The sequence below is a fragment of the Eulemur rufifrons genome, chromosome 2 (genome assembly GCF_041146395.1).
Source record: "Eulemur rufifrons isolate Redbay chromosome 2, OSU_ERuf_1, whole genome shotgun sequence".
NCBI lineage: Eukaryota > Metazoa > Chordata > Mammalia > Primates > Lemuridae > Eulemur > Eulemur rufifrons.
The window spans coordinates 98,022,246-98,050,161 of record NC_090984.1 but is presented as its reverse complement, the minus strand read 5'-3'; the positions used below and the strand labels follow the sequence as shown (position 1 = coordinate 98,050,161).

The 27,916-nt window shown below is 45.8% G+C and overlaps 1 protein-coding gene across 1 annotated transcript in view; it reads left to right on the top strand.

The window, feature by feature from the left end:
• MAP3K9 (mitogen-activated protein kinase kinase kinase 9) overlaps positions 1-27,916 on the top strand; it is a 69,471-nt gene that overhangs the window by 12,253 nt on the left and 29,302 nt on the right. The gene's annotated exons all lie outside the window — the stretch shown is intronic.

Sequence of the window (27,916 nt, the reverse complement as noted above, 5' to 3'; positions counted from 1 at the left end):
GTATCACTTGAACTGGTTTACTTGTAGGATCTCGAAACATAAAACTTCCGTTTCTCTTATCCAAGGCCATCACATACACTTCACTTGCATGGAATTTGCTCTTTATCCTCATTAGAATCCCTTGGCCCTTGATGCATCCTAATTGTCTGAGTCCAACAACCTGTTTTGGATGACCAGGTGTGGCATTTTGATGGTGCATTTGTTACCAACTTTGAACACCTCTGCCGCCTCCTCTCTCTGCACCCTTCTGGTCACAGTGCTGGCTAACTCTCTGGCTGATGTCTCTGCTGCGACTGTTGCCAGCTGCCAGAAGCTGCTGGAGCAGGCCGCTGCACCATGCTGCCTGGATCCACCCCAGTCTGTTCTGTGCAACCTCAGCGCTCCTTTTGTTCCCATTTGGGCGCTGCCCACCATGCTCCTCACAGTGCCCGTCCTGGTTTTGTTGAGTTGTTTGATTGGCTGCTCCTCTTGCAACTGGAGGCCCGTGTAGCATCCCCTTTCCCAATTCTGTGTCACACGTGCTTCGCGCTCTTCTCCAACCTGCTCTCGAAGTTTACAAGGCAGGACGCTGATGGTGTGTGTTCATCAGTGCGAGGACAGCAGAGCTTCCATCTTCCCCTGGGCCTCAGGCCGGCTGGCTCTGACATTCTAAGCCCTACAGTGTTCCTGGACCAGACGCTGGCCAAAGCCCCTGGGTGGGATTTCTCATGGCTGAGAGTTTGCTGGCTGCCAGACTTGGGGTTCCCTGTGACCCGCCAGATTCACGCTTTAGTGCCCTTGTTCCTGCACATGTGGTAAAGCACATTCCACTTCATGGATGATGCCACTAAGGCACAGGCACCCCAGCCAGGGACAGTATGGCATGAGACTTGCCTAGAAAAGAATGAGGAATAGCCATAAAAGCAGTTTTTCCTACAGGAGAATAAAATAAGAAACCATAAAACGTTCCCAGAGTGGATCTGGGAGGCAGCAAAGCATCAGCTGGAGAACCCACTTCCTGGTCCTTTTCGAGAGGTAAATAAATGACTCATGACTGCATCCCCGAATGAGATATTTCCAATGGTGCCTGGCTCAGGTCCTTCTGAATCTCTCACCCCATCATCCTCCTCATTGGGGTTCTTTGCTGCAAGTTCCTTCTTTCACAGAGTTGGAAGATGATGGATATGTTTTGAGGATTTTTCCAGGCAAAAGTGTATAAGCGCTCAAGAATTGGATTTATCCTTTGGTTGCAGGAGGCTACACCTCAGGTTAGCTAGCAGCTGTCAGGCATGTTTCCGAGTATCATGTTCAGTTGACGGATAGCCTTTTCCATGAACACAGAGACAAGTTCCGTAAGCCAAAACGCACACATAAGTGAATAAAGCTGAAATGAAGCCAATCACCAGCCACATGAATAGGACTCAGCAGAAGAAACCACCGTGGCCAGAGGGCTGACTTGCAAGTCTTGTTGCATCTCTTGGTTTTTGAACTTGGCCTGGGAACCTCGGACTCTTGTGGCCATCTCCTGCTCAAAGATGACTTTCTCTTATGGGCCATCCTGAGTGCCTGGTGTTAGAAATAAAACAGTCAGCAAAACAGACACAGGCCCTGACCTCAGGGAGCTCCCTGTGGGGTCAGGGAGATGGACCTTGATCAAAATAAAGTAACAGAAAAATGTGAAGTCAAGACTGTGGTGAGTATCATGAGAATGACTAATAAAGAGACATACCTGGACAGGGGTGTTGGAGGAGGATTTCCTGAGGACGTTTTGTTTCAGGTGTGATCTGAAGGAGGAAAGAAGAGTTGATTAGACTGTGGAGGGGGCAGGTGGGGTGAGAAGGTTCCAGGCAGCGAGACGGGGAGGTCCAAGTGCCCAGAAGAGCATGGCCTGCCGGGAGGCAGATGGCATCCTTGGCGATCCTTTTGGATTCTTTTACCTCCCTTCTTTCCAGTGGTTGGTGGAGCAGAGGGACCACTGAGGAGGCTTCATGGGCGACATTGGTCTTGTTGTGGGCCGTGTGCCTTCATTTCCCCAGGGGTTGCTCTAGAGTCCTGCTCCCTTTGCTTCCTGTTTGTCACATCAGGGGCTTCTTTGCAGCTTATTGAGTGAGGCAGGAAGTAGCTCGGGACCCTGGGCAACACTTAGGCATGCACGGAGCTTGTGTTGGAGCTGGCAAGCAAGATGATGCCATGTGGAAGGTCTTGGTCAGAATTTCTGGACTATGAGCTCTTAGTTGCGGAAACTGGCCTCAGCGAGGGGTTGAGCTCAGGGCAAGGTGGGCTTCAAAAGGTGTGTGGGCTCTGATTTCCCAAAGAATATTTAGCCTCTTTCCCTTTGCCTCTGTTTCCTCTGATTTATGCCATTATTGCCTTGACAATTTAATAAATTCTTGTCTTCCCTTCTCCATATCCCTCTCCAAGCAAACGTGGTAGCAACTAAGTAGTGACCACCTCTTACAGGTGGCCTGTGGCACTGTCATTGTTCAGGGTCGAGAGCTGTGCCTCTGGATCTTTAAGGAGATAAGGGTCTGCCCATCTCTCCTTTCCTCCACATCTCTTGGCAAACTTTCCATTCCTTAACCTGGTGCTTCAGGTACGTAGGTAGCCAGGGTCACTTCAAAGCAGTGATGTCTGTGGTCTGGTTGAGCCATGAAAAAAACAGAGCTGCTTCCCCAGGTCCAGGGAGCCCAGCTCTTCACTGTGGAGTCCCCGTCACTACCGCTGACAGCCTGTCATAGAACCACGCTGTGTTCCTCTTATAAAGTAAGGATTGTTAGCACAGGGCCTGTGAACCCCCTGTAATCTATGCAAAGTGTGCGTAGGTTCATTCTGGGGGAAAGGGTCATAGCTTTTATTAAACCAAGGCTCAGAGAAGGTTAAACTTAATTGGGCATCTGTGGTAAGTGGCGTTCTGGTGCAGTGGAAGGAATGTGGGCCCCAGGGCCGTCCTTGACACTGACTGGCTGGGTGGCCTTGGGCGCATCTTGTGATCTTTCTGGACTTCAGGTTCCTCGTCTGTAAAACAAGAGGTTTGGACGAAATGGTCTCTGAGGTCCTGCCTAGGACCTAAAGCGTGATGTCTGTGTATTCGGGAGCAGGTGCTGACGACACGGTGTGTCTGCGTCTGCATGTCCGGCTGCAGTGTGCTCAGGTTCCCCCATTCCGGCCTGCTTCTGGCAAGGGCTGGATCTCCTGAATGGGCATCTTCACCGCGTGGTTTAGTGGAGAAAACAGCTGACAGGAGCCCCCAGGTGCTCCCCTTCCCCATTGCTGCCCAGGGCATAACAGATGGCCTCGCTGAGAGAAGATGCTCCGGTCACATGAATCATGTTGTGGCTTCACAGCAAACCAAGGACAGTCCTTGTCTGGAAGCAGGACGCAGTTAGGTGAATGCCCCTTCTGTCCTTGGAGGTGAGCAAGGGGTGTGATGGTGTCTCTGATCTTTGCTGTTGCTTTGACTTACACTTGCTTCCTGCCCACTTTTCTGAAATGACACAGGACTTTTTCAGATGGGGCTTAGGATTGTTCAGGTGGTTTTAACTGTGTGCCTCTGTGTCCCCACCCCCCAACAGAATCACAGGAAGACCCTGTCCCTGTGCAGTCCACTTTGCTCTAAGTGTGAGACATAGAAATTAGACATATTAAAAGCGATGGACTGCACGTCCTTTCCCTCCTGACTTCCACAGGGTTTTTGCTCATGGTGGGAAGCTTGGCAGTTTTGATCTGAGAAGAAAGCATTTTTCCCCTTAAGATTGACTTTGGGAACTGGTGTGGTCTAGTGGAAGGAGCCCTGACTTGGGAGTCAGCCAGCCTCGCATTGAAGCTGCTTCTCAAGGACCTGACGCTGGGTGTGTGGTTAGCCTCTTGGAGCTCCAGGAAGCTCATCTGTAAAATGTGGACACTATAGAAAAGAGCAGTGTTCTTTTACGGTGGTACAAAATAATATACGCCAAGCATCACGCAGGCACTGCATTCAGTGAATGGCGCTGTGGTTTTTTCCCTCTTTCCACGGAGCCCGAGAAACTTCCTTCCATTCCTTGTTATGTAGTCGTACACAGGATAGGGCTGGATTTCCCTTCTTAGCGGCGTGAGGGTTTTAGGCAGCCCTGCACGGCCTTCGCAGCCAGCCAGGCATCGTTTTACCCATCCCGCTGAAACGGGTGGATTTATTTCGGCTGAAGCCAGTGAAAGGGATTAATCCCCAGCAGCCCTCCTAACTGTGCCAGCCTGTGCCTCCTGCTCCCTCTGGACCTGGCCTTAACTCGAAGTGCTCAGCCCCCTGAAAAATGCTGCCTTGTCCTGTCTGTTACGGCCTTTGGCCTGATTGAATGGGACAGCTGGCCAGCTTTATGGCTCTGCTGGACTCTCAGTCGATAATTAAAATGCTTTCGCCCCAGGAGGAAGGCAATGTATTTATCTCCCTCGCTTCTCTGCTGCACCAGTTCTGCTTTTTTCACATCCCCTCCTGACTTCCCCACGTCAGCTTGGCATTCATGTTGCATCGTGTCTTTGAAGACTCTGAAATATTCAGGGCGGGCCGAAAGATCTTATTTTGAGTTTTGTGGTCTTATTTTGGAAGGTGAATGGAGTGCATATGTCCCCCCTTTCCATCTCTGTGTAGCAGCTTTATTTCCTGCAGCTACTCCCCCAAATCTGGTTGTGTCCGGCACTTAGGAGGTTCTCAAGAACCTGTGGTTCTGATCATCATGGATTCCAGCACTGTGTCTTCTCCTATGCATGTCCCTTTTCCCTACAGACACTCTCCAAACAACACCAAACCTCTTCTCCTTTAGTGCCCATTTTTAATGATACGAACCTTGCTTTCCATTGAGATGAGCTCTCGGGAGCTGTGGGTGAGGCTGGGTTTGAGTCCTGCTTGGCTATGTTACTTGCTAGCTGGGGACCTTGAGCAAATGACATACTCTCTGTGCCTTAGCTTCTGCAGATGTTAAGTGGGAATAATTATATCACCCGTCTTATCTTACAGGGTAAAAGTGAGGATTAAATAAAATAATCTAGGTGACTTAGCAGGGCCTGGCACGTAGTAAGCGCTCAATATATTCACCATTTTTATTGTAATTCCAGCCGCTACCCTTGTTCCTTCAGTATTTAGATCACAATTTAAGAAAAGTCAGTCTCCTTCCCACCCTAAACCCCAAGCGTACTTCTTAGAAGCAAATGAAATTAAGTTTTTTTTTGTTTCTTTTGATAACTTATTTTTATGAAAACATGGAAATCCCAGTAGGATTCTTGACAGCAGAGGTGTTACTATTTTTCTTCCTTTCATCTTCCCCTGCTCCCGTGTTCCCCTCCCCTCTCCCCTCCTCCCTCGGACCGTGCATAATACAGCAGTCCAGGTGTTCGGCAGCAATTCCAATTTGCTAAGAAATCTTTTATTTTTTTGGTCCCTGGTTCCTTTCTGGATGGACTGAAACTCCTTTACTGAATGAGGTACTTTTTCTCTCTTCAAGCCCTTGCCTTTATAGATCTATTTCATAAGCTTTTTCAGGAGCCTGGGACCCCAGAGGAAGGTATTCCTTGGAGTAGCTTGTGAAGCCGGAAGCCTGATGTTGGCCTCTGGAATTGCCCAGAGGGTGGCTCTGACTGTCCCTCCATCCCTTGCAGCAGGGTTGGGGGTGGGGCCGTTGCAGCACCACTGGGAGGGACAGCAGGGCCCTGGCAGTGACTGATCTTATAGCTAAGACCTTTCTTTGCAAATTCTTGTGACTGCAAGCGGTGGTGCCTGACAAGAAGGTGATGTAACAGGCAAAAGTATCACTGAAAAAAGAAAATAAAAAATGATCTCAGATTCCAGTGTGCAAACACAACTGTGTTCTTCTTTATATTTGGTTTTCCTATTCTTGTCTATATTCTTCATCTCTTCCTGCCATTTTAATCATGGTGTATGTGATGTCTGGACACTTGCATTTTTTTTTGTTTCTGTATTCTTTTTTTTTTTTTTTTTTGGAGATAGGGTCTCACTTTGTCACCTGGACTACAGTGCAGTGGCATCATCATAGCTCACTGCAACCTCAAACTCCTGGGTTCAAGTAATCTTCCTACCTTAGCCTCCTGAGTAGCTGGGACTACAGGTGCGCAATATCACACCCAGAAATTTTTTTTTCTATTTTCTGTAGAGATGGGGTCTCGTTCTTGCTCAGGCTGGTGTTTCTGCATTCTGTTAACCTTCAGAATCCAAGAGGAAAGAGGAAAGGACTATAGTCAGACAAAATTGTGGTAGTCTTTAATTTTCGGTCATTCTTAACTTTCTTTTGTGCCTATTGATGAGGTTAGCGCTGACAGGTACCTATAGCTGTGACCCAGAGAAGTTGAGCGACTTGCCTAAGGCCATGCTGACGGCATTCCTGAGTCTGATGCTCTTTCTTTCAGCCGCCCCATCCCCTGACAGTGGAGCCCTGTTACTCCGCCGGCTCTCCAGCTAGGTCCACAGTATTGTGGGCAGTAGTGGGATGAGCCTCGGTGCTCCCTCTGAGGAATCGGGGGATGACTTGCTCATAAGGCCCCAAGGTCAAGGTTTGGGAGTGAAGTCTGAGTTTTCCTGGTTACTAATGTGAACACAGTCATCTTTATTGTGTTTCAAAGAGAGATAACAGTGTTCCTTGTTCTTCTAGGTGGTATAATTTTCAGGAAGAAAGGAACAGTAAAAACATTTTTTATTTCTCAAGCACTGGACTCCTGGCTTCCTATGCTTAGGGACAGGAATCCCAAGGTGGGTCAATAATGATCTCTTTGCTGTGGGCACAGTTGTGCAGAGGGTTGTTTTCCCCTCTCCTCTGCCATGGGAGACCAACCCTTCCTAATTATTTGGATTAAGTTGATAATAAAATGAGCTTGCCTTTCCCAACTGCATGGGGACAAGGAGAGATGCCCCATCAGATCCCGCAGATGGCAATGGGCAGTCAACTAAGGACTTAAATTTTCTGCACATAAGCTTCTCTCATATGATTTAAGATTATTAGTATAATGTGACGTTATCCAGTTTTTCCCCCTTAGCTTATTATTCATGGTGACAATAATAAATGGTCCTCATTGCCCCCCAACCCAACAAAAACAGGATGAAGAAAATAGCAGTTCCCCCCACCTTACCTTCAGTTTTGCTTTCCGTGGTTTCAGTTACTCATGGTCAACTGTGGTCTGAAAATATTAAATGGAAAATTCTAGAAACAAACCATTCATAAGTGTTAAGTTGTGCGCCATTCCGAGTAGCGTAGTGAAATCTCACACCTTCCTGCTCTATCCTGCTCAGGACGTGAGTCATCCCCCGCCCGGTGTAGCCCTGCTGTATACACTACCCACCCATTAGTCATCCACGTCACCTGCTCCTGACACCTAGCCATCAACACTGTCATGGCTCGATGATCCAGGATCACCCCAAACAGGTGATCCTCTGACCGTACGTCCGAAGGTCAACAGTACCTAATGCTGTGTCACTACGTGACTGTGCCTGCATCGTTCACTCACTTCATCTCATCCTGTAGGCATGTTATTTCATATCTTCACAAGAAGGGTAAGTACAGTATAATAAGATATTTTGAGAGAGAGACCACATTCACATAACTTTTATTATAGTATATTATTATAATTGTTCTACTTTATTATTAGTTATTATTAATCTTTTACTGTGCCTAATTTATAAGTTGAATTTTATCATAGTTATGCATGCATAGGAGAAAACGTAGTATATATAGGGTTCTATCTGCAGTTTTGGGCATTGCTGGGAGTCTTAGAACCTATCCCCTATGGATAAAGGAGGACTACTGGGATCCCGTTTTATATTTGGTGCTTCAGAATTTTATTTGAAGCTATCTACTTGAGGTACTCCAGGCAGAGGTGGTGATATCCCCATTTTATGGCAGAGGAAACTGAGGCTCAGACAGGATTAATGCATTGCCCAAGAACAAATAGCTAAGGAATGGGAGAGCCTGAACTTGAATTCCAGGCTCTCGAGTGCTTGTGTGGTGCTCTTTCTGCTTTGCTCTTTGGGAACACACTGCAGTAGGAGACCCTCCTCCAGCCCCTTGTTCTGCAGGACGGACCTATTGGGTCCAATAGAACTAGACCTGGCCACTAAACCTGGTCTTGGGGACCTCAGAGTAGATCATCCTCACATCTGGAATTGCAGGTAGGGGATCCTTCACTGCTTCAACCCGGAGCCTCTGGCACCTCTGGACCGGATGACCCTAAAATGCACAAGACCTAGGAGCTAGGTTCTCATTTCCCTTTCCCCCAGGGCCCCTCCAAAAGCACAATGTGAACCTCAGCCATAGTTCTGTCACCTCAGCTTTGCTTCTTGTTAGTGTTTGTCCTGAACCGAAATTGTGCTTATGTGTAACTGTCCAAAAGTTGGGCCATCACAGAAATTTCTACCTTATTAGGCTTTTGTTTTTAGTTGTATTTGTGTTGTAGTTTTGTTTTTGTTTAAGCAAAAGAAGTATATGTAGATGTCAGGTAAGTTCATAGATGATTGTTTATGGAATTTAAAAATTTGTAACCAGAAAAGTAATATAAACATTCAAAAAGGGTTTAGGCACATTTGTTAATGGCAGAGTCCTATGTGGTTATTCAGATGCCACGACATTCAACTCTGGGTCCTCTTGGAGTCCCCTCCTGGGGCACTGGCCTTTGCAGCTGAGTTTGTGGCCACATGGGCCGTGTCTGGCCAGCATGGGCAATTCCAGTCCCCGTGGAGGAGAGCTAGGCTTGCTTTGTGGTGCCCACTTACGTATTTAGACTAATACCATGAGAGAGAAATTGGACATCACTGTTCATTCCTTAATGCTCCAATCTGGTTTGATGGCCTCCTATCTATTTCCTGGAGTGAAGCCTCCTGTCTGTTTCCTCCTCCTGCCTCACAAAGAGAATTTTGACTTTGCTGCTCCTGGAACTTTTGAACTTTATGGTGGGAGGAAAGGGGAGGGGACAAAAGTCGGAATCCTTCAAATATGCTTTTAAAAGAGGAATTTTGAGCCTGAAATTTGGGCACTTCTTTGGAAGGACAATGCATGGGATTAAAAGGGGTTTGAAGAAGTGTTGCCATGGCCCATATGAATCCTCTGGATGCTGGAGGGAAGAGTCAGACTAATTTTAATTTACTTCGGGACATTGTCTTCCTTCCTGCCTTCCCCTTAATTGGACACATCTCTGCCCTGGGATTCTAAGATGTGAGTCTTTGGCTCTATATGCATAACTGTAGGTTGCGTGGGCCAAGAGTCTGGCCAATTTTAGGTTTTTCATAAACTTTTTGGTGCTTGATTTGCTATGTAGCATATTGGAGGAGAAGCTGATGGGAAGGGCATTGCAATGACCTTTTAGGAAGAGTTGGAATATTCCCATCCACCCAAACGGAGATATTCTAAGATCTTTCCTCACACAGGCATTCACCAAAGGCAGGGAATAGGCATTTGAGCAATTTCCCAGCAGTTTCTGGGGGTGCCTGTTTAGCCTGCCTGCCCAGGTAGCAGGGAAGGAAGGAAAAGACTGGCTTCCCCCTAGACGCTGAGGCGTAGTGTCTTGGGAATTTGCAGTTTTGAGTTTGCCCAACCACGGTAAGATCCTCAGCTCTGTTCCATGGGGAATTGGATTTGTAGTCTTTGGAGGTTGGCTGGCAAGGTGTAGGCGCAGGCCTCGTCTTCCCCATCCCAGTGGACGTGGAGATGGGAGGAGGGAACCAGAAAAGGCGTCTGTAGCATAGACTGAAAGACAGTGAGTCAGGGCAAAGCTAGTCTTGGCCCGAGGAGGTCTTTGAGGTTGGTCCCTCCCTGCTCTTAGATGGAGAGGTTGAGGAGTGATTCATAGGAAACTGTAATCTGTGTTTCATAGGTTTCCAGGGCTATTAAGGGCTTGTGGTTCGACATGGCAGCTCACAGTGCTCTGGGCCTTTGTGATCGGGGCTTCCTTGCCGCAGGGTGGTGGGGGGGAAGGCGGAGTCTGTGGTGAACGGTGCTGCCTCCTTCCCTGCCCTTGGACTCTTTCTCCTCTGTGATACCCTGGGTGAAATGTGGGTCACAGAGCCTGGTGGTTGCCTTGTGAGTGGATTATGATTCACAACCAATTTAGTCACCCAGCAGATCCTCCTGAGAAACTGATGTGCCCACTCTTGTATGGGTGCTGTGGAAATACGATACATTGATTGTACGCGTAAAATAGACGTCTCTTCCACTGCGTTTCTCCCGTCCTCAGGAGCCATACTATGTAAACACACCCCAAACAACCATGACAGGGTGATGCAGGATGAAATGATGTGCCAAGGGGACATGAGGTGGGGTCTGGAGAAGGCAGAATTCACTGGAAGGCCTTGATGGTGGAGTTAGACCTTAAAGAATGGGTAGGATCAGGAGGAGTTGGTAATAGGGTGGGTAGGCCACAGCTGTGACCCTCCAGGAAGGGGGCCTGCCCAGCTCTGACAGCCAAGTGCTTGTCGATGCTGTATCCCATCACCTGGGTTCTTTAGGCAATTCCCGCACTTGGGATGTTGAACTAGAAAACTATGTTCCAGTCTCCCACGTAGAAACAGCTCCTCTCTCCAAGTAGCCAGAGAGCATAGGCCAGTACAGTGTTGTGAGCTCTGAATCAGGCAGACCTGGCTTTGGGCAAAGTCCTTGATCTCTGAGCCCATTTCTTCTTCTGTAAAATGGGGATAATTCTAGTATTTACTCAAAAGCATTGCAATAAGGATTAAATGAAGTTATGCATGTAAGCCCTTACCATAACACCTGGCACAAAGTAAATGCTCAGTAAAAGGTAGCTTTTCCTTTTTAAAAACTTCTGTTTCCAAGAGCAGCTGCTTATCTGGTAGCGCAGATATGAGACCAGACTCACAAAGTGTCATCCACTGTTTCCATTACTATTGCTTTGGAACAAACCACCCCAGACAAGAATCACCTTTTAAAAATTTATCTATCCATCTCTCTCTCTCTCTAGTAGAGACCGGGTCTCAATATGTTGCTCAGGCTGGTCATGAACTCCTGGCCTCAAGTGATCCTCCCACCTTGGCCTCCCAAAGTGCTGGGATAGGCGTGAGCCACCATGCCCAGCTAAGAACCATCTTATTCAGCTCATGGAGACTTTGGGTCAGGATTTTGGAAAGGGCCCAATAGAGAAAGCTTGTCTCTGCTTCTCAACGTCTGGGGCCTCAGCTGCGAAGACCTGAAGGCTTAGGGTGAGGCCACAGCTGGAGGCAGGAGTCATGTGAAGGTTGTTCAGCCCCATGTCCAGTGCCTGGGCCCAGAGGACTTGGAGGCTGGGACTGCTGATGGGTGCTCACGTGCATTCCCTCCGTGAGCGTGGCTGTTTCAGGGCTCTTGGCCCTAGTTGGTGGCTCAAGGCTTCAAGCACAAGTGATCCAGTGAACAAGGTGGAAGCTGTATCATCTTTTCTGATCTAGCTCAGAAGTCATGCAATGTCATTTCTATTCTGCTAGTTAACGTGAGTCTCAGGCGCACCCAGATTCAAGCGGAGGGGACAGGGACCACCCCCTCCGCGGGAGAAGTGTCAGGATCACACTGGGGAAAAGCACGGCAGATGGAAGATGTTGTACCATTCTGAACATACAGTCTTCCCTGCCCGCCAAGGCAGCTCTGCCGGCACAGCTTGGGGACACAAGGCCTCGGAGAGCCTGTGTAGCCCATGGCCACATGCCAAGAAAGAACTGCTTTCTGTTGACAAAGCTGTCAAGCATCTGATGTGCTTCCTCTTTTTTGATTATTTTTATCCAGTGTGTCGCTGGGTTTTTCTGAGGCATGACAGAGATCTGGCAGCTCTTCCCAGTCAGTTTGAGCTGGGATGGTGAGAAAATGCAGGGCCGGTAGGTTTTGAGGAGATGTTCTTTAGTAAGGAAAGTGGCTGCACAAAAGCTCTGCCTCTGGCTTTTCTGTTTCCTGCTGGTGACATCTGTGTCTGGACAAGCCCAGGGCTGGAGTCCCAGCTGTGTTATCTGGGCTTAATTTGCACAAGACAGCAGCAGCTGTAGGTGTCCAGGTTGACGCCTTTTGAAGTAGTCGTATTTTAGGATGTTAGAGAGAGCAGGATGTCCTGCAAACACACGCTGGGAGGCTTGGTCAGGGAGATGGCAGCTGGTTTTCTGCTCTAATCACAAGAAGCTTTTACTCAGCAGCATGAGAGGTGTGGGAAGGAGGTATAGCCTCCAAGGAAGAGATGAAAGTGAAGTTCCCGTGGAAAGCTGGGGCCGGTCAAAGAAGTAATTTTTCAAGGCTGATGAATTGTGCTGTGTCTGCTTGAGGCCTATAAATACATTAGTTCCCTATCATGTCCCCTTCTATCCTCCGGCCCAGCAAGGCCACAGAAATCCACACCGCATGCTGTTAAATCACGTGGCAGGCACAGGTGTGGGCACATTTTGAAGAAGCTTGGTGCTTTGAGGTGTGTCTCCAGCGCTGGTCCCCATGTATGCATCTGATTTTTCCCCTTATTCCCCAGGGCATGCATTCATGACATGGCCAGCCAGAGTTGGGAGTTGCCCGGAACCATGGACACCCTCTGGGCTTTGAACTGCGGCCACAGTATCCCAGTTCTGTTAACTAACGGCCTGTGTGAACACTGTGTGTTAGGCCCAGGTCCTGTCTGAAAGCTGGTCTACAGGGCAAGGCATTAGCCAGCCCTGGGAAGTTCATCTAGCAGTTCTTCAATTCTGTCCCCTCCGGCCTCATTCTTAGCCTGTGCCATTTCCTGAGCTCCCTGCTGCATGCTCTTGATGGACATTGTGAAGTGCAGTGCTCTAATGTTTGGGAGCCTGCCAGATGTTCCAGATGAATGCAGAACTGAGCTGCTTTGGCAAATAGTGCCTGTTCTCAGCATGCCAGAACTGTGGAGTTGCCTCTGGTCCAGTTAGTGGCAGTCAGTGAGTTGGTGAGTTGTGAGTTGGTGGTTACAACTGAAAATGAAGGAACCGTGTTCTTAGCTGGTTGTGAAGGGGCTGGAGGGGCATGAGAAGCTTCAGTCCCTGTTGGAAGGGAAGAGTGGGTGGGTGGATGTTAGCCCAGAGGTAGGGGGAGTGGGACCCCTAAAGCCCCCTGAACTCACTAAATCCTAGTACCTTTCTCTAAAATTGGTGACATACAGACAGGTATCCAGCGAGAGCAAATAGGTGATGCGATGCCAGAGAGATTTCGCAGCACTTGTTGGCCACTCTTTCTCCCTGTATGTGAAATTAATTACTCTGTCCAGTTGTCCCATCATCTCCATTCCCAGTTCCTTAGTTTGGCCTTCACCGTCTTCCCCTGGACAATTATAATGGGTTACTTACTGTGCCCTTATTGCCAAGCTATCACTTTTCCAGGTGAATTTGTCTTACTGCAGCCATGGTTGCTTTGCTGAAATAAAATCCTGTTACACCACATCCCTGCTTGTGACTGTGACTCCAGGTTGCCTGCAAGCTCCTCGGCGGGGCTGTAGCCTTCCAGTCCTGCTGCAGCCTTCACTTCAGCTCCTTCTCCCTTTCCTCTTCGTGAAAGTTCTGCTCCAGCTACAGGGGACTGTTTCCTACACGTGTCAAGTCCCACCTGCCTGCTTTGGCCTGGAATCATGTTATTCCCTCTGCTGAGAGTGGCTTCTCCTGATTCTCCCCCCTGGAATAAACCCTGTCCTTTCTTTATAGCCCAAAGAGCAGCTGTATGTTCTATGAGCCCATTCCGAGGAGCTCCTTCCTCTGCACCTCTGTGGTTTCCAGCATCCTCCAGTAGGTGTTCGACAAGATGGGCAGGTGGGGTAGAGTCACTAAGAGCATGGCAGCTGAAGTCAGTGGTCCTTGCTTTACCATCCACTGGCTGTGTGGCTTAGAGGAATATCCTCACTTTGTTCAGCCACAGTTTCTTCATCTTAAATAGATTAAAACAGTACCTATATCATGAGATTTTTACCTGAGACAACGCATGTCAAATGTAAAATGCTTAGCACAGTGCCTGGCATGTAGTAAGTGCTCAGTAAATGCTAGCAACGATGATGATCATGTTATAGGTATAGACTTGTGGCCAGAATAAGTTGTGAGAATGAGGGATGCTCCGTTCTGTTTCCCGTAGAGGATCATCTATTCATTCATCCCTCTCTCTTCCTCTCCTTTTGCCTATGTAGGTGACTGCTGACCTTTTCCAGTAACCAAAGCAGTTGGTATTTTTTACTGACTTTTGCCAAAGTCAGTAGATTCTCAGGCAGGGAGGAGTCTTAATTTCTTGCAGTAACAACCTGGTTATAATTCTGACCGTGGATGCTGGTTGTATCTATATTTTAGAGGCTTTGGCTAAGCCCAGATCTCTTTCCACCCACGGTGGTGGTGCCCCCTCCCCAGAGAACTGGGTGGATGCTGCATGAGTCAGGGTGGGGCCCTGTGGTCCCGATGGTATCTCTTCATGGCCAAGGCTCAGTATCTCAAAAGTTGACTTGCTGGGGCGTGTGACCCTCTGGCGACCAGCCAGTCCTTATGCTTCAGGACTCCATCCAGTATACCCTGACCCCTTTTAGTAGAACCAGATTGGTCTGATAGGAGTGACTTTCTGAACCCTGCGCTGTGATGGAGTAAGGAGACCCTCCTTCTGTAAAATGACCTTTCCGTCTGTTTCTGAGTGTGAAGAATGTCCTTCCTGGGGTGAACGAGCAATGAGTGACGTTTCTCCCGTGGGTGACCGTGGCTGTTGGTGTGCAGTGGAGCGGAGGTCCTGAGGTTTTGGAGTTGACACTTATTCTTTGCCTTTCTGATAGATGAGCCTCAGCCTTGCTGACCCTCTCTAGCGGCCCTTTCTATTTCCCTGGGGATGAGTCCTTGGGTAGGGCACACATTTTAGAAAGTAAAAAAGGTAAGTGGATTGTGACTTGGTATGGATGGGGGCAGGAAGTGGAGATTCCCCTGAGCATTGGGCCAAGCAGCAGGGCTCTAGAGATGGGTAGAAAGTGGGAGACCACTCAGTCCAGGTGTTTCATGGTTCCTACAGCCTGGTGTCTGAGGGGCTGAGGGGAGAGGACTCTGTAAATCCAAGTGGAGATCCTGGATTGTGAATGCTTTGTTTTGGGGCCCACTGAACGCTGTATTGGGCCTACCTGCTACTGCTAGCACCAAATACACACCTGTCTTGAGGGTGAGGCTCTAATGAAGACAACAGAGCTTCAGCGTCCTAGGGATTCCTCTGCTTTATTAGTTCTTTTCTTCACATGTTTGAACATTTAAGTTTTTGGTTCCTAGCTCTCCCAGTGACCTTACTAATGATTTTCTTGGATGTGTAACATAGAATGGATATAGGACATAGAGGATGTCATTTAAGGATGCTGAGTTTGCAGGGTCTAGCCTGTATTACTCAAAAAAAAAAAAAACCCTCAAAACTTCTAAAATGGTTTCAGACCTGGTGTGGGAGGATTTCTTGTCTTGCCCATCAGCACCCTCCTCCCCAACCCCCAAGCTAATATACGTTCTCAGCCCTGTGCTTTAGCACGTATTTGGCCTAAATTATACCTTGGGAGATGCTACCTGCTAGCAGGCTCTTGCCACCACACCTTGCCAAAGCTGTCATAGTTTGATTCTAGTGTTTGGGAGCTTCCCAAATATTTACAGTCTTAACTTCTGAGGCACTCTCATTTATATACAGAAGGCTAGTTCCCTTCCTTAGGATATGGAACAGTACTCAGGCGGTTTGGTTTTAGTCTAAGACCCCCTGGGTTCTAGTGGAAAGGGCAGTTGACTTAGGGGTGGAATTAGGTTTGACTCCTCGCTTTGGTGGCCTCTCTGCCAGTTCTTCTTTGTTGTAAACACAGATTTCCTTCCTAGTCCCTGCCAGTGAGGAGTAGCTGTCAGCTTGACAGTGCTGTGTAGAAAACCACTCCTAGTGGTGGCTCTGTGTTCAGCAGTGGTGTGGGCATTGGTCCATTCAGGACATAGGATTAGGCGAGTTTCTTGCCAATTAATTTATAATATGAGACTGTCCCAAGGGAAATAAAGTGAAGATGTGAGTCATACACTGTGGCATATGAGAGACCAGTATCGTAGAGATGTAACTTCTCAACATCTGACCCCTAAGCAGCATGGTCTAATAGAAGCAGCATGAGCTTAGAAGCCAGAGTAGTACTCAAATCCTGACTCTTTCTCTTCCTAGATGTGGAAAAGTTACCTAATCTTTGAGCCCCAGCTTTCTCAGCTATAAAATGAGGATGCTACCCAACTTGCAGGGTGGCCACGAGAACTGAATGAGGTGATGGGTATTTGAAGTTCCTAGTATTGCACCTGCACCTGGGACATAGTAGGCATGCAAGAAATAGTAGCTACTGCTGCTGTTATTATCAAATGACTTAATTTTTGATTGTAACAAAAATACATGTTTATTATAGATGACTTCAACAAATAGATGAGTGTAAAAAAAAAAACTTGTCACCCATAATCCCATTACCCAGAGAGATAACCACTGTTGTTAGCATTTTGGTATATAGCCTTCAGGTATTTTTCTATGCAATTGAGAGCATATCCTTAAAATAAAGAAATGTGACCAAACTATGAGACTTTTGCATACTAATGTTTTATTATAATATAGTCGCATACATTATTAAACTGCCTACTATCTTTTTGATATAAATTTTTGAAGCAACATGTGTATATAATCTTTTAAAAAGCCAAAGTATTTTACAAGGCCTATAATAAATAACAAAAGTGTCCTGCTCTGTCCTTTCTAACTCTCTAACTCTTCTTCCTGGCTAGTTAGTGATCTTGAGGGGAGGTATGGTTTAATTTATATAGTAGTTGAACACCCCGTGCTTGGCACAGTGCCTGTTACATATGGGCTTTCGGTACATGTGGGTTTTATGTTTTGGAAAGGTTTTAGTCAGTGCTTATTATATTAATAGAATGTGACATACTATTTAAAAAATATGCAGCTGAAACCCGTCTTTCAGGTTAATTCATTTTGTAGCAACTTGGAGAGGCTGTCCAAATCTTTGACTGTATATTGCACTGAGATTCTAGTCCCTGGAATGTTGCTTTTGGTTTGGATTTGCAATCTTAGCATGTCTACTTCTGTTTTGCTGTAAAGCGATTTTGTAGTAGTGGAATTGAATTTTGGATTGGTTAGATTAGGTTATCCATAAGAAACAGCCCCCTGGGGTAACAGTGGCTGCAGTAAGAAAGAAGCGTGTTTCTCTTGCATGTAAACGTCTGGTGGGCGACAGCCTGTGGTTGGCGTGACATCTCTTTCCATGAGTCTTACGCTCCTTCCTGTCCACAGCCCTGCCAGCTTTCAGGGCATGGTCCTACCCTCATGGTCCAAGGTGACCTCCAGTTATCACATTCATTTTCCAGGCAGCACAATATGTAGGAAGGGGTGAAGAAGAACAAAGGCCAAAGGCCCTGAGCTGGGATCTTTTGAGACAGGTTACAGGAAGCAGCCACATGACACTTCTTAGTTACCTGGCTACACCTTGGAACAAGGAGACCAGGAAATGTAGTTGATGTTATGAGTGGCCAGGTGCCCATCTTGAAATTGTGGGTTCTGTTTCCATGAGAAGAGGGGAGAATAAGCACTGAAAGGCGACTGGCAGTCTGGGTCACAGATTTCAGGCTCTTTTCCTGTCATTAATCCCTTGTTAGCGCTTCCTATATGCTGCCAGGATTGCTAATGTAGCAATCCCTTTCTGCTGTGTTTTCAATTTGTTTTCTCTCTGCTGCTGCTGACTGTGTCCTTCTGCTTTAACCCTTACTTGGAGATTTCTCTCCCCTTCACTCCTCTGGAGTTGTGGGCCCTGAGACACCCGCTAAGATGTGAGATGGCAGCAGGTGGATCCGTTCCTTGGGGGCAGTGACCTGCTTTCTGCGTAACGTGCTTCTGGTTGCAGGATTAAGTGCAGGGGTTCCCTTGGGAGGGGACTACTGAATGGTGTCTTTGAATCTAACAGTGTTTGTATAAAGTTTAAATTTTTAAACTTCGGTTTTTCAGATGTGCCTAGGTGCTGCTATTTTGATAGAATTCAGATTTACCTAAAAGCGTTTTCTTAGGAGGTGTTTAATATGGCATGGGGGTCTGGGTGGCGCCCTGACTGATTTCATTCAGACCTGGGTTATGTCCTGGCTCTGCCTTTTAGCACCTTTGGACTAACCTGTCTGAATTTCAGTCTCCACATCTGAGAGTGGGTAGAGTAATAGCATGTACCTTCCAGAATTGTTGAGAGGATTAAATAAGATTATGGATATAAATCACTCAGCCCAGTGCCTGGCACATGCTAAGGATCCTATAAAACATTAGCTGTGGTTATTGTTTTCTTCTTAATCAACACACACTAAAAGTACAACTAGCATCCTAATGGCATTTTTTTTAAGCTGGAAGAACATGTTTTGCAAGGTTGGAAATCGTTACTGTAGCTTCTGGGGGAGTCTGATATAGCTACCCTTTAAACAGGTATTTGGGGACCAATGCTTAAACTGATTTAATCAGAGACCTTTTGGGATGATTTGCATTCATTCATTTATTCATTCCAGACAAATGGTTATTGAGCACCTGTTATACCTCTTCAGGTCACGGGTGTAGAAAGGGAGGCCATTGCAGTTCAGCTTTGCTCTAGCTCTGGGACATGGGAAAAGGTCACCACATTGAATGCTCTCTGACTTTGCCAAGAGTGCTTTGCACACATCTATTCACTTTGGTTTCCTCTTCCATACCAAGAGGGGGTGGATCCTAAATCCCCAAGGACCTGATCTTTCTACTTTTCCATAGTTGTTTCAACAAGGGCTTCTGGCTGCCTTTGCCTGAATGCCTGTTGGGAAACACAGCTTTGCTGGTTGTGCCGGTGGGACTTGGTGCAGCCCTGCTGATGATGCGGAAGCCGGCTGGGGCCTCAGCAACGGCTGGCATCTCCCTGCTGTCTCTAGGCAGCACCACACCTCTGCTGAGGCCGAGAGTCAGGGAGTCTAGGTGGTGAATCACTTGCCTTGGTAAGCAAGTCTGGCCTCTTTTGGCCTTGCCTGGAGGGACAGAGTGGGCAGAGGGCCAGGGGCCAGGAGAGGCAGGGGATGCACACTGTCCGAGCTCTTGCTGCCTGCCTGGTGGTAGTCCATGAGTCAGGCTCTCTTCTGTGGCTCTTGCTGCTTCAGCATGGCAGAGAGCCTGCTCTGTGCTGGGTCTGAGATCATCTTCCTTCCTCCACTGGAAGCATCGTGCTGTAGGAAGCAAAGGTCTCAAGTGCTGAGTGCCAACTCAGACACCCTAAGGGCTGGCTGTGTCTAGTGCATGGGGCTTTTCTCTGGAGTGGAATCACCTTTCCTAACATCTCTTTGCCCCTGGGTTTAGCTGTTCCTCAGCTCAGATGGGTGATGGAGTTTGGCTGGCCCCAGGGAAAGACTGACACTGCTTTTAGGGAATTACAGACTCTCAGAATATCAGAGTTGGGGAAATGGGAGCGTGGTGAAGATCATAGAGTGGTGGAATCAGAACCCAGACGTCCTGGGTCTTCATCTGTTGCCTTTCTTTTTTTCCTGCCTTGCTGCAGCTCAGAGATTGTTCTTGTTAAGGTGAGGGAGGATGCTTTCACATAGATCTGGTGTTTCAACTCTGGGCTTTGGCAGGAACGAGCAGGAGTGCACGTGTGCCTTCCTCTATGACACTTTCTCAGGACAGAGTTTGCGTATTGGGAGAGATGGAAGAACCGAGCTAAGGAAAGCTAGAAATCTGTGCAGGGTTCCTTTGGAAATTGAAGGCAGAGTTCCATGCTCGGGTGGCAGATTGAACACATCAGATGCTATGTGTACTTCTGTTTCCTCCTGAAACCTGCAAAAACTATAGCAAACCCATAAGGTGGACAGGAGAAGAGGCAATGGCATCTAAGTTTCAGAAGCTGGAAAACAGTAGATGAGTGGTAACAGATTTAGGACATTTGAGAAAGATAATTCTAAGCTGACAGTAGGGAAAGCAATGCAACCAATCACTTTGTACCACAGAATCCTAAGAAGAGTAGGAACTGGCAGTACTGGGTATCTCTGTGATCGGGGTGACGAGGGGTGCTAAAATAAAAGATTGGGTGGGGAGTGTATGAAATACAACTGAGTCCTCTGGATCTCTTCCTCTTCTGCTTTATGCAGCTACCTGACTGCCTTTTTCTTCTGGAAGGGGTAAAACAAGAGTTTCTGGACTGGAGATGCCAAGCACAGATAAAAAATACACCTTCTATGCATTCTTTCTAAGGAGCTCCTGGAGAATGCAAGCCGCCAAAGCAAGAGAGGAACCCAGTCAAGAGGGGAAGTGGGGCACGAGACACAGGAATTAACACAGGAGAGAGCCATGGGGAACCCCTGAGGACTGTGTGCCAGGAATAGAGGATGGGCAGCTCAGACCTGAGCAGTGTGACTCAGGCTGTCGTCACCAGCTTACCTGCTGTCCATGTGCCATTGATGTAACTAGAGGACTGACGACCTGGGGAAGCCTGGTCCAGATCATTATCTGTACTTGGCTGCCTTGCTCCTGTGCTGATGAAGCTCCTGCCCGCCCCTCCTTGCCCTGCTGACCGGATAGACTCATTTCACCCTAACAGAAGTGTTTTCTTTGCCCAACCCTGAGCACTAGAAGTAGGCTAGAGTGAATTTAGATGCAGAAAATAAGAGGAGCCCACTCCTCCAATCACATCCCTGATGGACATCCAGTGTCTGCCCCCCTCCCCTATTACCAGATACCCCCACTGTGGTTTAACCTACCTGGTTTCCCAGGACTCATTTGTGATCTTGCCTGCTGACTTTCTCAGAAGGGGCTCTTGTCAATTCTATGGGGCCATGACCAAAGACTGTTTAGCTTATTCCCTTCTGGGAGGCTTCATCTAGCAAAGGCAGTATCTTTCCTGTGGGTAAAGTACTGTCCCTCCCTGCAGAAAATATGTTGAAGTCCTAACCTGTGAAATTTAGAGATGGGGTCTTTGCAGAGGTAGTCAAGCTAAAGCGAGGTCACACTGGATTAGGATGAGTCCTAATTCAATAACTGGTGTCCTCATAAGAAGACAGAGGCAGAGGAGAATGCTACGTGGAGATGCAGAGGCAGACACACAGAGGGAAGATGACCAAGTGAAGATGGAGACAGAGACTAGAGTTCTGCTGCCCAGACCCAGGGATGCCAGGAACTACTGGCAGCCATCAGAAACTAGAAGAGTCAAAGAACCTAGAACCTTTGGAGAGCATGGCCCTGCTGACACCTTGATTTTGGCTTCTAGCCTCTAAAACTGTGAGGGAATTATTTCTGTCATTTTAAGCCATGAAATTTGTGTTAATTTGCAGTGGCAGCCCTAGGAAAACTAGTACACACAGCTTCATTATTGCTTTCCACTCACTTTTTCAGAATTCAACATTATCTTATTCAGGGATGTGTACATAGGTGGTAAAATCATAAAGAGAAGTAAAGGAATGAATAACGAAGCCAAGACTGCGATGTCTGGGGTGAGAGAAAGGGATGTGATAGAGACAGAACTTCTAAAGGGACTGGATGGGGTTACATGGGTTTTCATCTTATTTTCTTTAAACCCTATATACCTTTTTAATGTACTCTTCTACATGTATAATATACTTAACAATAAACTTTAAAAAAATAGATCAAACCAAATAAAACACAGCCCTCAAAATAGAGTTAGACCAGTTGCTAAATCTAGTAGAGATGGCACTGAAACATCTAAGCCAAGTGAAGGCCTGGGTACGTGAGCATTTAGCAAATCGGAGCCCCTTGTGCTAATGGAGATGAATAATAAATAAGAATCTCAAAATGATAAATCATCAACCAAAGCTCATTTTACCATTAGGACCTAATGGGAGAGTCTGCTCAATTGTGCCAAGTTTTGAGAGCCCAGTCTCCAGCTAAATGATATTAGGTCAGACTCACAAAGCCCTTCCTGCCGTTCCTGCCCCCCAGCCATTTTTCCCCTCTGGTCTCCTGGAAGGGGGTGGCCTTGAGGCTAATTTAGGTCGTCTGCATTAAATGACATTGAATCCCATGGAAGGTCATTCAACCTCTTTATATAGATAGAGGTTTAATATTCATTTTGGTGCTACTTTGCCTTTAATTTCTCTCTAACACTTCCAGTCTTTCTCATGGAGAAAGCAGGCCTTAGGCTCAGAACTCAGACCAGGATCTACTGAAACTTTGCATTTCCTTTTGATTTCATTTTGTTCATTTATACGGGCTACTTAATATTTGGCTTTCCAATTTATAATAGTAATGTAACATTTCTTCTTTCAGTAATTTAAAAATATTTAAAGAAAAATATTAAGTAAATGGTATATAGATCATGTCCTGATCAGGAAATACTCAAGAATAATGTCCTTGGATTATGGATGTTTGGACAGCTGTGATTGTCTTCATGATTCTAGCAGAATGTCAGCCCTTGTTAATGCACACTTTGTCTTGACCTCATAATCACTTTTGTCCTGTATCTTTCCTTATAGAGGAGGAAGCCGTTGAGAGCAGACTCTCCAGCTTACCCTTCCTTGTGTGAGCCCCACCCCACCTGGCACCTGGTGGATGTGCTAGTCACTGGTGAGCCCCTGGCTGAGCTATTACTCTTTCTCGAGTGTCCCCCGAATGGTACCCCCCCAACCCGTACCTGGCAGCAATAGGATGGGGAAGTGGATAGTATGAGAGGATGCACTGATACCCCTTCAGTCAAATAAGTGACTAGTGAGGCCTGAGTTCTCTCAGAGAGCCTGGTACTGTGCTTGCTTCCTGGAGAGGGCATGGCATGGGTTCCAGAAGAAAGAGAATGAGGTTTTTGCCCTCTAGGAGTCATATTCTACCACATTTTAGAGGAAACAATGGGAGACACATGCGTGTAGCAGTTGGGAATGATCAGAAGAAGTGTATGTGAGGTTAAATTGTGTGGTATGGGTCTTGGATGCTGAAGGAAGAATTCAGAAAGAGGGAGAGCAGCGAAGACTAGTTAATGATGGCTTTAGGGACTAGGCAGAAATGGAGGTAGGCCGTAAAGGCACGTAGGATTCCTTTCTGGCCTCTGTGTGGCTCGGCACAGAGGTGGATGACGTGACTCTGAAGTCAGAGAGGTCTGGATTCAGTTCCCATCCTCATTCCTCATTGACTGTGGCAGCTCACTTAACCTTGCTGCATCTGGTTTGGAGGAAATAAAATGGGAACAATAATTACGCCTACTTCATAGGGTTGATGTAAGGATTAGTGAAGGTGACGTAGGTAAGCAGCATCGTGCCGCTACGTAGTAAGTGATCAGCAATGAGTAGCTATCATTATTAATCAACCATTCCATTTATGCAGAAAAAAATTTATTGCATGGTTATTATGTGTCAGGGATTGCCAGGCTTTCCACATCAATACCTTGAGTTCCCTGGTTTCCACTTATGTACAAGACACCTAATCATAACGATAATAGCTATAGTGTTCTGAGTGCCTATTTATGTACAGGCACTCCACTAGAAACTTTATTACTTTTCATCTTTATTCTCATTTTGTAGAAGTAGTAATTGAGGTACAGAATTTAAGAAATTTGTCTGGGGTCACATAGAAAGTATCAAGTTTGGGATTGAAATTGCTCTTTTTTCTTGTTCCATAGAATGAACTTACACAAACCTAGATGGTATAGCCTAGTATAGCCTACCACACACCTGGGCTATATGGTATAGCCTATTGCTCCTAGGCTACAAACCTGTGCTGTAGTTACTGTACTGAATACTGCAGGCAGTTGTAATATAATGATAAATATTTGTATATCTAAACATAGAAAAGAGACAGTCAAAGCATGATATAAAAGATAAAAATGGTATACCTGCTGTATAGGGCACTTACCATGAATAGAGCTGGCAGGACTGGAAGTTGCTCTGGGTGAGTCAGTGAGTGAGTGGTGAGTGAATGTGAAGGCCTAGGACATTACTATACACTGCTATGGAATTTATAAACACTGTACACTTAAGCTACACTAAATTTATTAAAACATTTTTCTTCAGTAATAAATTAATTTTAGCTTACTAAAACCTTTTTACTTTAAAACTTTTAATTTTAAACTTCTTGACTCTTTGTAGTAACATAATTTAAAACACAAACATGTACAGCTATGCAAAAATATTTTTTTTTCTGTATATCCTTAAGCTTTTTTCTGTTTTTAGAATTTTTTTTTTTTTTATGTTTTAAAATTTTGTTGAAAACCAAGACACACACATATTAGCCTAGATTTACACAGGGTCAGGATCATCAGTATCACTGTCTTTCGTCTCCACATCTTGTCCCACTGGAAGGTCTTCAAGGGCAGTAACACACATGGAGCTGTCATCTGTGATAACAATGTCTTCTTCACTTGACTAGTCTTAAAAACAAAAAAAGAATGCCTTCTCCTGTAATACCGCCTGAAGGACCTGCCTGAGGCTGTTTTATAGTCAATTTTTTTTACAAGTAGAAGTACATTCTAAAATTATGATAAAAAGTATAGTATAGTAAATTTATAAACCAGTAACATAGTTGCTTATTATCAAGTATTATGTACCATACATAATCATATGTGCTATACTTTTATGTGACTGGCATCACAGTAGGTTTGTTTACAGCAGCATCACGATCATATATGCAGCCCATTGTTGACTGAAATGTCATCATGCAGCATATGACTGTATTTTCTCCATTGCCCTGCACATGAGAGGTAAGGTTAATTCAATGCACTGTCATGGACTTCACCAGATTTTGATAAAACATTCTTAAATTTTCTAAGATATGAAAGCACAATAATTTATTGCCGCAGCTGTTTGTAAGTGGTAGAAGATTACAGGGGGCTCACTGCAGTGGTACAAATACGTAAGCTCCGTGAGTATAACCTTTCTCTCCCACTCAGGAAAGCATGTTGAGAGAGAACTGCATTCTGCTCTGTTTTTTTTTGTTGTTTGTTTTTTTGAGACAGAGTCTCACTCTGTTGCCCAGGCTAGAGTGCCGTAACATTAGCCTAGCTCACAGCAACCTCAAATTCCTGGGCTCAAGCAATCCTCCTGCCTCAGCCTCTCGAGTAGCTGGGACTACAGGCATGTGCCACCATGCCTGGCTAATTTTTTATATATATATATTTTTTAGCTGTCCAGATCATTTCTTTCTATTTTTAGTAGAGACGGGGGTCTTGCTCTTGCTCAGGCTGGTCTTGAACTCCTGACCTCGAGTGAGCCTCCCGCCTCGGCCTCCCAGAGTACTAGGATTACAGGCGTGAGCCACCGTGCTCAGTCTGCTCTATTTGTTTTAAAGCTTTCTTCATCAACAAATGGTGCTTGGACAACTGGATAGCCACATGCAAAAGAATGAAGTTAGACCCCTATCTCATACGATGTACAAAAGTCAAAATTGGATTAATAACCTAAATGTAAGAGCTGAAACTATAAAATTCTTAGAAGAAAATATAGAGCTAAATCTTCATGACTTTGGGTTTGGCAATGGATTCTTAGATATTACACCAAAAGCATGAGCAATAAAAGGAAAAATAGGTAAAATGGAATCCATCTAAACTAAAACCGTTTATTATCTAAGGAGTTTATCAAGTAAGTGAAGAGACAGCCTATGGAATGGGCAAAAATATTTGCAAATCATGTATCTGATAAGGGTCTAGTATCCAGAATATATAAAGAGCTTTTATAATTCAGCAATAAAAAGATAAACCACCCACTTGAAAAATGGTCAAAGAATTGAATAGATGTTTCTCCAGAGAAGATACATAAATGGTCAACAAGTACATGAGAAGATGTTCAACATCATTACTCATTAGGGAAATGCGAACTCAAACCACAGTGAGATACCACTTCACATGCATTAGGTTGGCACTAACAATACTATAAATGAAAAGGAAGATAAGTGTTAGTGAGGATGCAAAGAAATTGGAACACTCATACTCTGCTGGCAGAAATGTAAAATGGTTCAGCTGCTCTAGAGAACAGTTTGGTGGTTCCTCAAAAAATTAAACATAGAATTACCATGTGACCCAGCAAATCCACTCCTAGGTATATACCCCCCAAATTGAAAACAGGTATACAAATATATGTCTGCACATGTTCATAGCAGGACTCTTCATAGTAGCCAAAAAGTAAAAACAACCCAAATGTCTATCAATGGACAAATGGGTAAACACATTGTAGTATGTGCATGCAATGGGATATTATTCAGCCATAAAAAAGAATGAAGTGCTGATATAAGCTATAATGTGGACCAACCTTGAAAACATTATGTTAGGTGAAATAAGCCAGATGTGTCACATATTCCATTTATATGAAATACTAAGAATAGATAAATCCATAAAGACAAAGCAGATTAGTGGTTGCTAGGGGTTGGGAGGAGGAAGAATGGGGAGAAATTGCTTAATGGGTACAAGATTTCCTTTTGGGGTGCTGAAATATTTTGGAACTAGATAGTGGTGGTGATTGTACAACATTGTGAACATACTAAAGACCACTGAATTGTTCACTGTAAAATGGTTAATTTTATATTATGTGGATTTCATCCTAATAAAAATAAAGTCTACCAAAAAAAAAAAAAAAAAGAAAAGAAAAGAAAAAGAGTAAAGTGCTGGGCATGGCCCACACCTGTAATTCCAGCTATTTAGAAGGCTGAGGCAGGAAGATTGCTTGAGCCCAGGAGTCCTAGACCAGCCTGGGCAACATAGTGAGACCGCATCTCTCTTAAAAAGAAATAAAAAAGTCAAGCGTTCACAAACTTTGGGCTTTAATTATTAGTAGTAATAGATGCTTGGTAGATACCAGGATTTCAGAACACTGTTATTGCAGATCACTGGCTGGGACCACCGGCCAGGATGGCTAGGTGGTGTCTGATTACAGCCTCTCCTCTTTGAGGAGGGGAGGACCCCTAGCCAGGGATTCTTCAGTCAGATGTCTTTGGGGCTTGTCTGGGTAAATGTTTGAGGCCAGCTGGGTGGTGGGCAGCAGGGAGTGGTGGGGATTCGGTGGAACTGGGCTGTCCCTGTGCGTCTAAAGGCATTCACATTCAGACAGATTTTCCTCGCATTGATTCTTACCCCATCCCCATCCCTTTAAGCCATCTGACAGACTATTATTATGAAATTTTATCCTCCTCTCCATGGCACCTTGTCCCAGCCACCTGGAGGTCTGGGGTGACAGGACTGAACACCACTGAATAAGGGGAAAGACTTACTCTGAATCTTCTGTTTATGAGCCGCTCAGAGAAATGGTCAGTAGTTGGCAGCCACTGCGATAGAGGGAATGGTGGGTTTCCTTAGTGTCACTCGCCGAGCAATTTGAATGCCTATTTGTTGTTTCTGCCAGAGGAGAGGGGCAGAGAGGCACAGAAGAGTCTGGAAAGCTTTCTGTTAATAAATGAGATGGAGAAGGCATTTTTATTTTTTAATCTGCCCAAGCATTCAGAGGCCTGTGCCTGCTCTGGAAGGAGGCCTGGTCCATTAGATATAGGGAGTGGCTGGCTCTGGTTTCTTTGTGCCTCCAGCTCTATGCTGCTAATAATCCCTCTTTACTGCTGGTTTTCTGAGAAGCACATGGGACATAGAGATCTTTGGCTCACGTCCTTTCATTACGTAACAATTCAGTGGACATTTGTGGGGGGCAGGCAAAAAAGTATAGCTGTGTGGATTGAAAGACCTGCCTAAAGCCCCTGCCCTAAAATGTCCACCTCCCAAAAGGAAGACCCTCTTGGTACCCAAAGTACCACCATCATAGATTCTTTTCTTTAGATACTGGGAGAGTTTGAGCTCTCAGGAGAGTCTTCTGATGCTGTGGGGTACCGCAGTGCACACTGTGCTGAGAACCAATCTGCACCTTTTCACTGTTTGCTGGAACCAAGTCAGCGTTTTTTCTAGTTGTCATTCTGTCTTTAGTAGATTCCTTTGCCTACACTCCCCAGTCGGACTTGAATGGCAGGGATGAGGAGGAAATCTTTCTTCTCTGAAATCCTGTGTTCAAAGCTCTGAATTCCAAGTGACTCAGTGTCTGTCCCAC